Raw genomic sequence first — 14,055 nt, 5'->3', positions numbered from 1 at the left:
GGCACAACAGGAATATTACTGAAAAAAAACAGTCTAAAATAACCGAACTCAATTGAATCTAAGAAATTTACTGAAGTTCATTTTTTTACATTGGAAATACTAATATGTCTCCAGTTTCATGGTTTACAGTTCGAATTTAGTTGAAAAAAATATCGAACTCTTAAAACCAAAATAAATGTGATATTTCTATATTAACCCGTTAATGCCCAAGGTGTCTCACAATTTAAATCTTCAAATTAATTTGTTATCAAAGGCCAAGTTCCAATGAAATAAGCATGATTTGATGAAAAAAATAAAAGTCTATGGTGTAGTTCCAAAAAAATTCTTCATTGTAGGTAGGTCCTCAATATCTGATAATTTTCTCGAGTTCTACTTCAGCACAACTTCTACGCTATCGTTATGTTCTGATCCGTATAGGGGTCATTCCATATGAAGTGACCGAGAAAATGTGAAAACTTGCAACCGACCATCACGGATTTGAACCAAATTTGGTTGAAACATTTGTTTAGATGGAAAAAGAAAAAATCCAAATTTTGGTGCCGATCGGATCACCCCTCGGCCCGTGGCAGCACCCCTCGTTTTGACCGATATGAAAATTATCCTCTCTTTCTTTTATTTTTATCATTGAAACGATTGCACCTACACATTTTCGACCTTCGGCTTTTTTAAAGGAAGGGAATCCAGAAAAAATATTATTTTTTTGGTACAGTGTTGCCAGATATCATATTTTTCAATTTTAAAACTAAAAATCGATTTTTCTCAAAATACGTATATTTTGATTTTAAAATTTTTGATTCTATCGTGTTTATCAGACGTTTTTCTATCGAAAAAGCTTAACTCCCCAAAGTAATTTGCGTCGTTCCTGAGATATAGCGTTTTTAAGAAAAAATATTCATTTTTTTTCATATAAAGTATCATATAAAATCAGGTGCAGTTTATGAATTTCGCAAAAAAAATTGTTCGATGCCATACAAAGACGTTTTGTGTTGATTTGAAAAATATCAAGTATAAAAAGGATTAAAAAAAGCGTTACAGTGTTGCCAGTTCATCAATTATGAGTCTATCGTAATGGACTAGCATAACCTGTTGAACTAAAAAAATGTATCTGAGATTGAGATCATCAATTCTAAACAAATTTCATATATTTTAACATTATCTGAACAGAAGTGCTGCCAAATATGTAAAATTTATTGTAAAAATCTTAATTTTACTAGAACATTAGTATAAAATCTAATTAACAAGCCAAAAGTATTTTTTTATTTAGGTTTAGTACATTTGGCAACATCGACGTAAAATATATTCAGGAAAACATTTGATGAGTGTATTTATAAGCAACAGTGCTGAAAATGTAATTTCGAAATAACGATTATATTAGATACTACGCATCGTTGCGCAACTGGTAGCTCAGACTTCAGTATTTTTAGTTTATATTCGAAGGTCCAACTCCTTATAAAAATCCCTGTAAAAATATCTTTTGATTGATTTTTACGGCAGTGTTGCCAAGTATGCTAGTATTTAGCGGAAACGCAAACAATAGGTGCGGGTATTGCGTTTACTCTTACTGGATTGCCGAATAATAGATCATGTCTTTTATTGTCCCAGGCAGAGAAGTGAAGAACAGTGTTGGGTATTGTGTTGTCTATTGATGTGATTGCATATGGTATGAGTTTTTGTTTGTTCTTCGTGGCGAAGAATGAACAAAAAATTCTGAGTGAAATGGATTAGTGGCGTTTGCTCCCTAGAGCCTACTTTTCTTAGGCTTTTTTTGCATGGAAAAGAGATCGGTTGTACGCGAATGTTAATTCCGATAAATCAAATCGATTGTTCGATCAATTATAGATGACTCCCAGATCGACAAATATCATATTAAGGATCGGTATATTCGCCTCACTCCATTCATATTCACTCCTTTTTGCTGAATCGAATCGAGAAGATGCAGCAAACGGATTGTCGTGATCAAGCACATATCCCCATCACCAGTGGAAAGCCATGCGCAAGTTGCTTGACATGGATATTCGTTGCCGTTCGTCGCAGTTTTGATCGCAAGCGAATGAATGAATGGCGAATGGTGAAGAATGCTGGTGAGTGATCGAAGTGGCTGCTGTCGTCGCTGATAAGCAAACACACAAACTAAAGCGACAATCGTTCGCTGCGATTAACCATGGAGTAGCAATTATGAATTGTGTTGCCATCTATGCTCATACTCATGCAGTGTTACCAAATGTGCTCGTTATGTTTAAAAACATAAATCATTTGTTTTTATTTGATGTTATCTATTTACGAAAGCTTTTGTGTAAATAAGATGTTTACAATAAAAATGTCATGTGTGGCAACACTTCCATCTACAACATCGTTGAAATGAATAAAATGACAATTGAAATGCATTTCACAATAGATACATTTTATATTTTAACAATTTATCCTCATCTTTTCCAATAAACCATTTTTTTTTTATTGCTAACTATCAAACTAACAATAACTGCCAATTATCGGGTCATTTTGTCAGATAGGACCATAAACAAGAAAACACAGACAAACAGACGTAACATTGGAAAAAAATCCAACGACCACGGTTTTAACGATCTTTTTAAACCTTTATAGTTGTAGCTTTCACAACCAGACATCACATCATTTTTCTAAGCGTTAGACGTTTCACCTAGTGTGAACTAGGCGATGGATTTTCGCGAAAACTTTTCTAGGTGTTACGTCTGTTTGTCTGTGAAGAAAAGGTCAACAGCAGGGTCGTTAGAGAAGATGTGTATTGTTTTTATCCTGTTCACACATCTTGCAACACACATGGTGCCCATTTTCAGAATAACCTGTACATTGTCAAACACTTGAAGGTTAGGTTTCATGGTATAATAAAAAAGGTAAACTGGCAACACTGTCACAATTTTTTTAATCCTTTTTATACTCGATATTGTTCAAATCAGCACAAAACGTGATTATATGGCATCGAACAATGTTTTTTTTACGGAATTTATAAACTGCACCTGATTTTATATGATACTTTATATGAAAAAAATGAATATTTTTTCTTAAAAACGCTATATCTCAGGAACGACGCAAATTACTTTGGGGAGTTAAGCTTTTTCGATAGAAAAACGTCTGATAAACACGATGGAATCAAAAATTTTAAAATCAAAATATATGTATTTTGAGAAAAATCGATTTTTAGTTTTAAAATTGAAAAATATGATATCTGGCAACACTGTACCAAAAAATAATATTTTTTCTGGATTCCCTGAACGATTTTAAAGGAAATCGCCGAAGGTCGAAAATGTGTAGGTGCAATCGTTTCAATGATAAAAATAAAAGAAAGAGAGGATAAATTTCATATCGGCCAAAACGAGGGGTGCTGCCACGGGCCGAGGGGTGATCCGATCGGCACCAAAATTTGGATTTTTTCTTTTTCCATCTAAACAAATGTTTCAGCCAAATTTGGTTCAAATCCGTGATGGTCGATTGCAAGCGGTCGGTCACTTGGCGTGGAATGACCCATAGATAAAATGCAGCTCTAAACAAGTGAGAGAGATGATAACCACTCAAAAAGAATAGAAAAGGACTTATAAATTGGGGCAGAAATATAATCCGATAAACGCCTAAAAGTATGCAATGCATGGTTCTTGTTATTTCATGTAGTTTCGACTGAGGTGTTCAACATTTCTCACTTTTTTTTAACAAATCAAATGAAGAGAGCTCACTATGTGTGACATAAGCAAACGTTAAAATACTTTAGAAGTTAGATTTTACACAGATAATTATTTCTAATAAAGTAATTGAGTTTTTCCTTCAGCACCCCACAAACTTTCTTTACGTACTCACCATACGTAACTTTTCAGAATTTTTTTATATTTAAAAAAGAAAATCGTGTTAAGTACTGTTTCATTTAATTTGTCTCCTTTGACAGACACGTATTTCGACCTCAACTATATGGTCGTCTTCGGTGTCTCGTATTTACAGGTATTCTACTAGCACGCATTCATCATCATTCCATTTTTTGATATAAAATTTCAACCAGATATACTCTACACGGCTTCTCCACTTATGTTTGTACTACTCCATGATTTTTTATTCGTGAACAATATGTGAATTTCATGGTGTTATTCTGGGCACTATCAAAGTTACATCGAAAAGATAATGTGAAATCCCCGAATGAATCCCGGGAGGATATACAGAAGGAATTCTGAGAGTCATATCTGGTAGAGTTATGAGGGAATCTCAACTGAAAGCTTGGTAGGAATCCCTGAAATAATCACAGAAGAAATCCCGGGAGGAATTGCTGTATAAATCCCGAGCGAGGATCCCGACTTGTGGAAAGAATTCCATTAGGATTCTTTAAATATGTTTCGACAAAACACTTTGAAAGCATACTAAAATGAATTTGTGCAGTAATTCCAGAAGAAATCCGTGAAGAATGCTGGGTAAAAAATCTGAAAAAATCCTTTCAGATTTTCTAAAGCAATTCTGGCACAAATCCCTGAAGTTATTCCTGAAGGAATCCCGTAAAGAATACCTGATGTATTCCTTAGAGAGATCATGACAGGAATGCCGGCCAGAAGCTGAGCAGGCATTCCTGCAAAAACCATAGAAGATGTCTCTATGATCTAGGGTTGCCTGAAAACAATCTCGGAAGAAATATATATTTTTTCATTTTTTTTTCGGGAGGGATCCCTTAAGGAATAACAGCAGGAATCATGGAAGGATTCTTTAAAGGAATTCCAGCACAAATCCCCGAAAGAATGCAGAAAAGAATAACTAACAGAATCCTTTCAGGATTTTCCAAAACAACGCCTGCAAAAATCCCTGAAGAGAACTCCGGAGCAATCCATACAGCAATATCGGAAGCAATATCTGAAGGAATCTCGGGAATAAACCTGAGAAGATTCTCGAAAGGAATGCCTGAAGAAATCCTGGAAAGAATTCATGAAGGTATCTCAAAAAAGAACCTCAGCTCATCTACTCTCATCTCAATTTTTCACCCTATTCTCTAGCCTCTACCTTACTGTCTTCTTTGCCTCTATTTCAACCCTCTATCCTACGCTCTATCATAACCTTCAACCCTACCATCTGCCCTACCCTCTGTACTATCCTCTACTATAACGACTGCCCTATCCTTTACCCTCTAGTCTATATTGTGCTTAATCGTAACGTCTACCCTACTCTCTACCTTAACATTTTTTCTACCCTCAAACCTACACTCTATTCTACCCTTCTCCCTACCGTCTACCCTATCCTCTACCATAACCTTCTACTCCACTCCCTCTTCTCTATCATTCACCCAAACCCTCTACCCGACCGTCTGCTCCACATTTTATCCTACCCGTTACCCTACCATCTACCCTTTAGATACGCATATTGCATAGTATTGTAGCTCAAACTACCATTCCGTGGCTACTAACTTGGGTATGGTCCGCCATCTTGGGTTTCAAAATGGCGTCGGATATTCATTTTTGAGTTCTACTCATGAAGCCCGATCGATAGATACCCATATTGCATGGTTTCACAGCTCAAACTCTCATTCTGTGGCCGCCATCTTAGATATCGGCCGCCATCTTGGATTTCTTAACAGAGTCAAATATCGTTTTTTGACTTCTACTCATGAAGCCTGATCGATAGATACCCATATTGCATAGTATCATAGCTCAAACTACCATTCCGTGGCCGCCATCTTGGATATAGTCTGCCATCTTGGATTTCAAAATGGCGTAAAATATCGATTTTTTTACTTCTACTCATCATGCCCGATCGATAGATACCCATATTGCATGGTATCATAGCTTAAACTACCATTCCATGGGCGCCATCTTGGATATGGTCCGCCATCTTGATTTCGAAATAGGGTCAAATATCGATTTTGACTTCTACTCATGAAGCCTGATCGATAGATACCCATCTTGGTTTTCGAAATAGGGTCAAATGTCGATTTTTGACTTCTACTCCTGAAGCCCGATCGGTCGATACCCATATTGCATGGTATTATAGATCAAACTACCATTCCGTGGCCGCCATCTTGGATATTGTCCGCCATCTTGGATTTCAAAATGGCGTAAAATATCGATTTTTGACTTCTACTCATCAAGCCCGATCGATAGATACCCATATTGCATGGTATTATAGATCACACTGCCATTTCATGGCCGCCATATTGGATATGGTCCGCCATCTTTGATTTCAAAATGGCGTCGAATATTCATTTTTGAGTTCTACTTGTGAAGCCCGATCAATAGATGCCCATATTGCATAGTATCCGAAGCAGCATTGTCGCATATATTCTGGAGTTTTGACCGCCATCTTGGAACCTAAGCCGCCATCTTGAATTTAAATATCCTTGCTACCACCTCCATATCCTAAGGAATGTGCATACCAAATTTGATTGAAATTTGTTGACGCATTTTTGAGTTATGCCTTAGGTTATGCCTATGTTCCGGCATACATATATACATACATACATTACATATAAACATACAAATAGACAAACATATAAACATACAAGCATATAAACATACAATCATACATACTAGACTGGGTCAACAAAGTCGATTTTTTGGAACAAAGCTTTTTCGATTGGTTTTAGCGTCCAAAGCAACTGTGCAAAATTTGGGAGCGATTGGTTGCTTCCCCGTATTCCGCATTGCGATTGAAATTTGTATGGAATTTAGTATGGGAAAACGTGCTTTTTTGCATTTTTCTCATAAATTGAAATTTTTCGTCTAAAACAGTCTAACCAATGACGGTAAAGTATAGCCTAGGATATGCCGAAAAACTTTGCCGAAGACCACAAAGTGATCCGACACTTGTGAAAAAAGTTATAACGTACAGATTGCACGTACAGAATTCAAGTTATGAGTAAAATGCAAAAAAGGACGTTTTCCCATACTAACTTCCATACAAATTTCAATTGCAATGCGGAATACGGGGACGCAACCAATCCCTTCCAAATTTTGCACAGTTGTTTTGGGCGCTAATATAGATTGAAAAAGCTTTGTTCCGGGTTGATACGATCAAATTTAAAGTTTCTCCATACAACGTTGACCCACTCTAATACATACATACATACATCGACTTTTGTATGTATTGATTAACAACTCTGCCGAAGAAATGAACTGTAAATTATTAATAATTGTCAAGATTCCAGGGAAATAACTTTTTTTTCGCATTGGAAATGATGCTCACAGATCGTGACAATATGCATTCTTTGCAGCATCGTTAAGTCACCTAGTGAACCAGTCACATACCATATTGTCCACTATGAGCAAGGTATGGGTGTGGAGAACATCTTCTCTGAAGAAAGCATTCTAAAATTTTGCATAATTCTGGAGATATTCACATCCAAAGGAGTGTCCTATTTATAGGACGCTGGGCGTTCGGGGCATCTGTCCTATAAATAGAACGCTGGGCGGATATGGGTTAATATATTTAGTTTGTAATGAAAATGCACAATAGGACACATTCAACAAATTTTTGTATGATGAGAAGGTAAATTCTCCGTTTCTGCGTATTGAATTTTTTGCAATTTCTCATCGTAATAGGCTGTTTTCATTCATCATTTATTTAGTATTACATCAAATTCAAGATAAAACTGAATCAACAATATTTCTCCATAATACACGGTTCGTGGCTGCCGCTCTCCATCTTCGGTCGCGCCCGATGCTCGCCAAGTCACGCTCCACCTGGTCCGTCCATCGTGCTCTTTGCGCTCCACGCCTTCTTGTGCCAACCGGATCAGTTACAAACACCAGCTTTGCAGGGTTGTTGTCCGGCATTCTTTTAAAAAAAAAAGAGCTCGTGGTTCATTTTTCTCCGCCACACACCGTTCTCCTGCACACCGCCGAAGATCGTCCTTAGCACGCGTCGCTCGAAAACTCCGAGTGCTTGCAGATCCTCCTCGAGCATGGTCCATGTCTCGTGCCCGTAGAGGATCACCGGTCTTATTAGCGTTTTGTACATGGTGCATTTGGCACGGTAAAGGCTGGGTATGCTGCGCAATTCAGATCCCATTGTGATCCACTAGCCTCTGCCCAGCAACTCCTATCCCTACCTCCACGCGGTACCGGCCGGAAACTATGAGCAACCTTAGGGAAGATCGGGTAACCAACCCCGGTGGGAACTTTGGTCGTAGGCTGACAGGGAAGGGGGGGTTTGCTTCGGAAAACCTGAGCGTCTGTTCTCCAGGAGGAGCGGCTCACAACAGCGTCTGATCCCCATGTTAGGGGCGGCTGATCTACGTCCGAGTGCCAGAGAAGTGTTAGAAATACAACCCCTGTTAGTAAGTAGCCCGTATTTATATATCCTGTAGTGTACACCCTATGTGTCCTACTTTTTACTACCTTCAGTGTGACAGAGGTAAACATTAGTAATAAGAGATAACCCTGAATATATGTGACTAAGCGTTTTATCGAGTAGAGTTAAATCCGTGTTTTATCCGTGTTCTCGTGTCCATCCGAAACCATTTCAGGTTTTGGCCCCAGTACGTTTCGCGTAGTATCGGTCGAAGTGGTTCGCGCGATGGAAGAAAAGCCGGAACGGGTGTTTTTGCCACTGTTCGACGGCACCAATTATTCCGCATGGAAATTCCGAATGGAAATCCTGCTAGAAGAACACGAACTACAGGAATGTATCCAGACGCTAGCTAGTGAGGTGGAATCCCTGCAAGATGTGGTCGGTGATAGCCAGGACGTGAAGAAGCATAAGGAAGTTGAACGTGAAAAACGAGCCAAGCTGGATCGGAAATGCAAGTCACTGCTGGTGTCCCGAATTCATGACTCACAGCTCGAGTATATTCAGGACAAGCAGTATCCCAAGGATATATGGGATGCCCTTCGACGAGTTTTTGAACGACGCAGCATCGCGAGTCGAATGCACCTTAAGCGAAGGATGTTGACCCTGCGGTTCGAACACGGAAGGTTGCAGGATCATTTCTTGCAGTTTGACAAACTTGTCCGGGAGTATCGTTCGACGGGTGCAGATCTTGATGAGCTCGATGTCGTTTGTCACCTTTTGTTGACGCTCGGATCATCATATTCGGCAGTAGTTACGGCACTGGAAACGATGCCGGAGGAGAATCTTTCCCTCGAATTTGTTAAGTGTCGGCTGCTTGATGAGGAGACGAAACGGAAGGGTGTCGAATTGGGTGCAACGAATAACGATGGGACGGCGTTCGCCGGTTCGAAGCAGCCCCAAAGGAGGACGAAGATTAAGTGCTTCGGATGTAAGAAGGAAGGTCATATCCTATCGGAGTGTACGCTGAAGAAGAAGAAGAAATCTGGCGGCGATGCAAAATCAAAGGCACATATGGCTGGCGATGGTGGTGTGTGTTTTGTAGGCGTGAGCAGGGGTGAAAAAGTGCGGGATGAGTCCAGTCCTATACGATGGTATATTGATTCCGGATGTTCCGACCACCTTGTGAACGACAAGGCACTCTTCGAAGACCTGAAGCCGTTGCGTGATCCGATCGAGATTGCGATCGCTAAGGATGGCGAATCAATTGTCGCAAAGTGCTCTGGTACAGTGAAAGTGATTTCGTGCGTGGGCTGCAAGCGTACTGAGTGCACCGTTGAAAACGTTTTGTATGTTCCTGAACTACGGTGCAATCTATTCTCCGTTATGCGTATTGACGAAGCAGGTATGCGTGTAGTGTACGAAGGTGGAAAAGTGAAAATCTACCACCAATCGAAGATCGTCGCGTCTGGCACGCGTGTCGGAAAATTGTACCAGCTGGATTTCTGGAAAGCGGGACGAAGCAAAAGTGAATCGTTGTTGTCGTGCGGTCGAATTCCGAAAGACTTGGAGCTGTGGCACCGTCGATATGGACATTTGAACGCGAAGAGTCTGGAACAGCTTTTTCGTTGTGAAATGGTTACTGGAGTAAAATGCCCCGTTGGTGCGAATGACAATAACATTATCGTGTGTGAGCCGTGCGTTTTGGGGAAGCAAACTCGGAAACCGTTCCCGGCGTGTGAAACGAAAAGATCGTCGCGAGTGCTCGAAGTGATCCATTCGGACGTATGTGGACCAGTCACTCCAGTCGGACTAGATGGAGTTAAGTATTTTGTGACGTTTATCGATGACTGGTCGCATTTTACGATGGTGTTCTTGATCGAGTCGAAGGACGAAGTGTTTGATCGGTTCCGAAACTTTGAAGCTCTGGTGACAGCAAAATTCGGGAAGAAGATTAGCAAATTGCGCTGTGATAACGGCGGCGAATATCGCAGCAAGCAGTTCGAGCGGTTTTGCAAGGAGAAAGGCATCGAGGTAAATTGGACGGTTCCGTACACCCCCGAGCAGAACGGGGTGGCTGAGCGGATGAACCGCACTCTTGTTGAGAAGGCTCGTGCTATGATGTTCGATTGCGGAATCAGTAAGCGATTTTGGGGTCAGGCAGTGCAAACAGCAGCTTACCTCGTGAATCGTAGTCCGTCAACTGCGATCCAATCAGGAGTTACTCCGTTCGAATTGTGGGAAAGCAAGAAACCAAACATTTCCAAGTTGCGTACGTTTGGATGTAGTGTATTTGTGCACATTCCGAAAGAACATCGGAAGAAGATGGATTCCAAAGCTTGGAAAGGAATCTTTATTGGCTACGGCCATAACGGCTATCGTGTGTGGAATACGACCTCCCAGCGGATTGCTCACGCACGCGACGTTGACTTTGTTGAAGCTGAAGGCGGCTGTTCCGATGAAAAGCTAGTTCGTTCGAGTGATGTGTTCCAGTATTCTGTGCCGGAGAAGTCTGGTGAAGAACGATCCGAAGAAGTATCAGATGAAGAATCAGTGGACGAGTTTGACAGTTTTCGAGGAGATAGTGATGCTGAGCCTGAAGCGGAGGACACTGCAAGCGGAGGACGTCGGGATGAACCAAGGCAGCAGCGTCAGAGGTGCCCACCGAAGTGGCACGAAGATTTTGAAGTGGAGTATGCAGCGTACGCGTTGAATGCTATGGGATACGTCGACGAGGTTCCGAATAACTTGGCGGAGGCGCGGAAGCGACCGGACTGGCTGAAGTGGAAAGACGCCGTAGAGGATGAGTTAGCATCGTTGCAGAAAAATAACACTTGGAGTCTGACGAAGTTACCCGAGAATCGTACTCCAGTCACCAGCAAGTGGGTATTCCGGATCAAGCGAGGAATTGACGGGAAACCCGACCGTTATAAAGCTCGCTTAGTGGCGCGCGGTTTCAGTCAACGACGAGGCTTTGACTATAGCGAAACTTATTCACCAGTCGCTAAATTGGACACTTTGCGGACAGTTTTAGCAGTTGCCAATCAGGAAAACATGGTCATACATCAAATGGACGTAAAAACAGCTTTCCTGAACGGAGAATTAACGGAGGAAATCTTCATGGTCCAGCCAGAAGGGTATGAAGCAGGTGAAAATCTGGTGTGCCGTCTGCAAAGGTGTCTATATGGGCTGAAACAAGCATCGCGAGCTTGGAACGAGCGGTTCCACAATTTTGTGAAGAAGCAGCTAAAATTTGAAAGAAGCAAAAATGACCAGTGCCTGTACGTGTGGAAGTCTGACAAGGGAACCGTATTGATGGTGATCTACGTCGATGATATCGTGGTTGCTGGATCGTCGTTGAAACTTGTGGAAACGGTGAAACGCTGCTTGGCTAATGAGTTCGAGATGACTGACGGCGGGGAAATTAGGTGTTTTCTTGGATTGCGCATTGATCGGGATGTGAAAAATGGTTCGATGCGTATAAGCCAGAAACAATATCTCCAGGACATGCTGAAACGCTTCAAGATGGACGATTGTAAACCGATTTCGACGCCCATGGAGAATCGGCTGAAGCTCCACCATGGTGAGGAGAAGAACCGAACAACGCAGCCTTATAGGGAGCTAATCGGGTGTTTAACCTACGCAGCCATGACTACAAGGCCGGACTTGGCAGCGTCAGTAAACTTTTTCAGCCAGTATCAGAGCTGCCCGACGGATCTTCATTGGGCATACCTGAAGCGAATACTACGTTACGTGAAGGGATCGTTGGACGTGGGCCTGGTTTATCAAAGGAACCCGAATGCTGTAGCGGTAGAAGTGTACTGTGATGCAGATTGGGCCAACGATGTTGCAGACAGGCGGTCAGTAAGCGGTGCTATTTTTAACGTGTTCGGTTGTACGGCAGCGTGGATCACACGGAAGCAGCAAACTGTGTCTCTCTCTTCGACTGAAGCGGAACTGGCGGCACTATGTGTAGCAGCTTGTCACGAGCAGTGGTTGGTGAGATTGATTCGTGACCTTGGTTATGATCCGGGAGAGCCAGTTGTATTCTTCGAGGATAATCAGTCTTCGATGCGCATTGCTGAGGAATCCAAGGACTTCGGACGTCTGAAACATGTGGATGTTAAGTTCCATTATCTCCGGGATCTGGTTCGACAGAAGAAGATCGTACTGCAGTACATTACAACAGTTGATCAGCAGGCAGACATGATGACTAAAAGTCTTCCTGTTTTGGCGTTCCGTAAGCATTGCGCTGGCGTTGGGCTGGCTAACTCCAGTGGTTGAGCAGGGGTGTTAGAAATACAACCCCTGTTAGTAAGTAGCCCGTATTTATATATCCTGTAGTGTACACCCTATGTGTCCTACTTTTTACTACCTTCAGTGTGACAGAGGTAAACATTAGTAATAAGAGATAACCCTGAATATATGTGACTAAGCGTTTTATCGAGTAGAGTTAAATCCGTGTTTTATCCGTGTTCTCGTGTCCATCCGAAACCATTTCAGGAAGGACTCTAAGCTCAACTGTGCACTATGGTCCTCCGGAAAGTAGGGGGTTGGTGTCAGGCCCTACGAGCCAGCCGTAAAAAACCATTGTAACGGAAAATCAGCAACAGAATAATACGAACCGAGACCAACGGCAACGACCCCAGCGAACAAAAAGGACTTGCGATTGGAAACTCGGTACGTGGAACTGCCGATCTCTCAACTTCATTGGGAGCACCCGCATACTCGCCGATCTACTGAAGGACCGCGGGTTCGGCATCGTAGCGCTGCAGGAGGTGTGTTGGACAGGATCCATGGTGCGAACGTTTAGAGGTAATCATACCATCTACCAGAGCTGCGGCAGCACACGCGAGCTGGGAACAGCTTTCATCGTGATGGGCGATATGCAGAGGCGCGTGATCGGTTGGTGGCCGATCGACGAAAGAATGTGCAGGTTGAGGATCAAGGGCCGATTCTTCAACTTCAGCATAATAAACGTGCACAGCCCACACTCCGGAAGTACTGATGATGACAAGGACGCATTTTACGCGCAGCTCGAACGCGAGTACGATCGCTGCCCAAGCCACGACGTCAAGATCATCATAGGAGATTTGAACGCTCAGGTAGGCCAGGAGGAGGAATTCAGACCGACGATTGGTAAGTTCAGCGCCCACCAGCATACAAACGAAAACGGTCTACGACTCATTGATTTCGCCGCCTCCAAAAATATGGCCATACGTAGCACCTTTTTCCAACACAGCCTCCTTTATCGTTACACCTGGAGATCACCACAGCAGACGGAATCTCAAATCGACCACGTTCTGATTGACGGACGGCACTTCTCCGACATTATCGATGTCAGGACCTATCGTGGCGCCAACATCGACTCCGACCACTATCTGGTGATGGTCAAACTGCGCCCAAAACTCTCCGTCATCAACAATGTACAAAACGCTAATAAGACCGGTGATCCTCTACGGGCACGAGACATGGACCATGCTCGAGGAGGACCTACAAGCACTCGGAGTTTTCGAGCGACGCGTGCTAAGGACGATCTTCGGCGGTGTGCAGGAGAACGGCGTGTGGCGGAGAAGGATGAATCACGAGCTCGCTGCATTTTACGGCGAACCCAACATACAGAAGGTGGCCAAAGCCGGAAGGATACGGTGGACAGGGCATGTTGCAAGAATGTCGGACAACAACCCTGCAAAGCTGGTGTTTGCAACTGATCCGGTTGGCACAAGAAGGCGTGGAGCGCAGAGAGCACGATGGGCGGACCAGGTGGAGCGTGACTTGGCGAGCATCGGGCGCGACCGAGGATGGAGAGCGGCAGCCACGAACCGTGTATTATGG

The 14,055-nt window shown here is 42.6% G+C and overlaps 1 protein-coding gene across 8 annotated transcripts in view; it reads right to left on the bottom strand.

Moving 5' to 3' along the window:
* The window catches only part of LOC109423237 (cadherin-99C-like), a 414,770-nt gene that overhangs the window by 6,526 nt on the left and 394,189 nt on the right, over positions 1–14,055 (bottom strand). The window lies entirely within an intron of this gene.

The sequence above is a fragment of the Aedes albopictus genome, chromosome 1 (genome assembly GCF_035046485.1).
Source record: "Aedes albopictus strain Foshan chromosome 1, AalbF5, whole genome shotgun sequence".
In the NCBI taxonomy this organism is placed as follows: Eukaryota; Metazoa; Arthropoda; class Insecta; order Diptera; family Culicidae; genus Aedes; species Aedes albopictus.
This window is presented reverse-complemented; position numbering and strand designations above follow the sequence as displayed.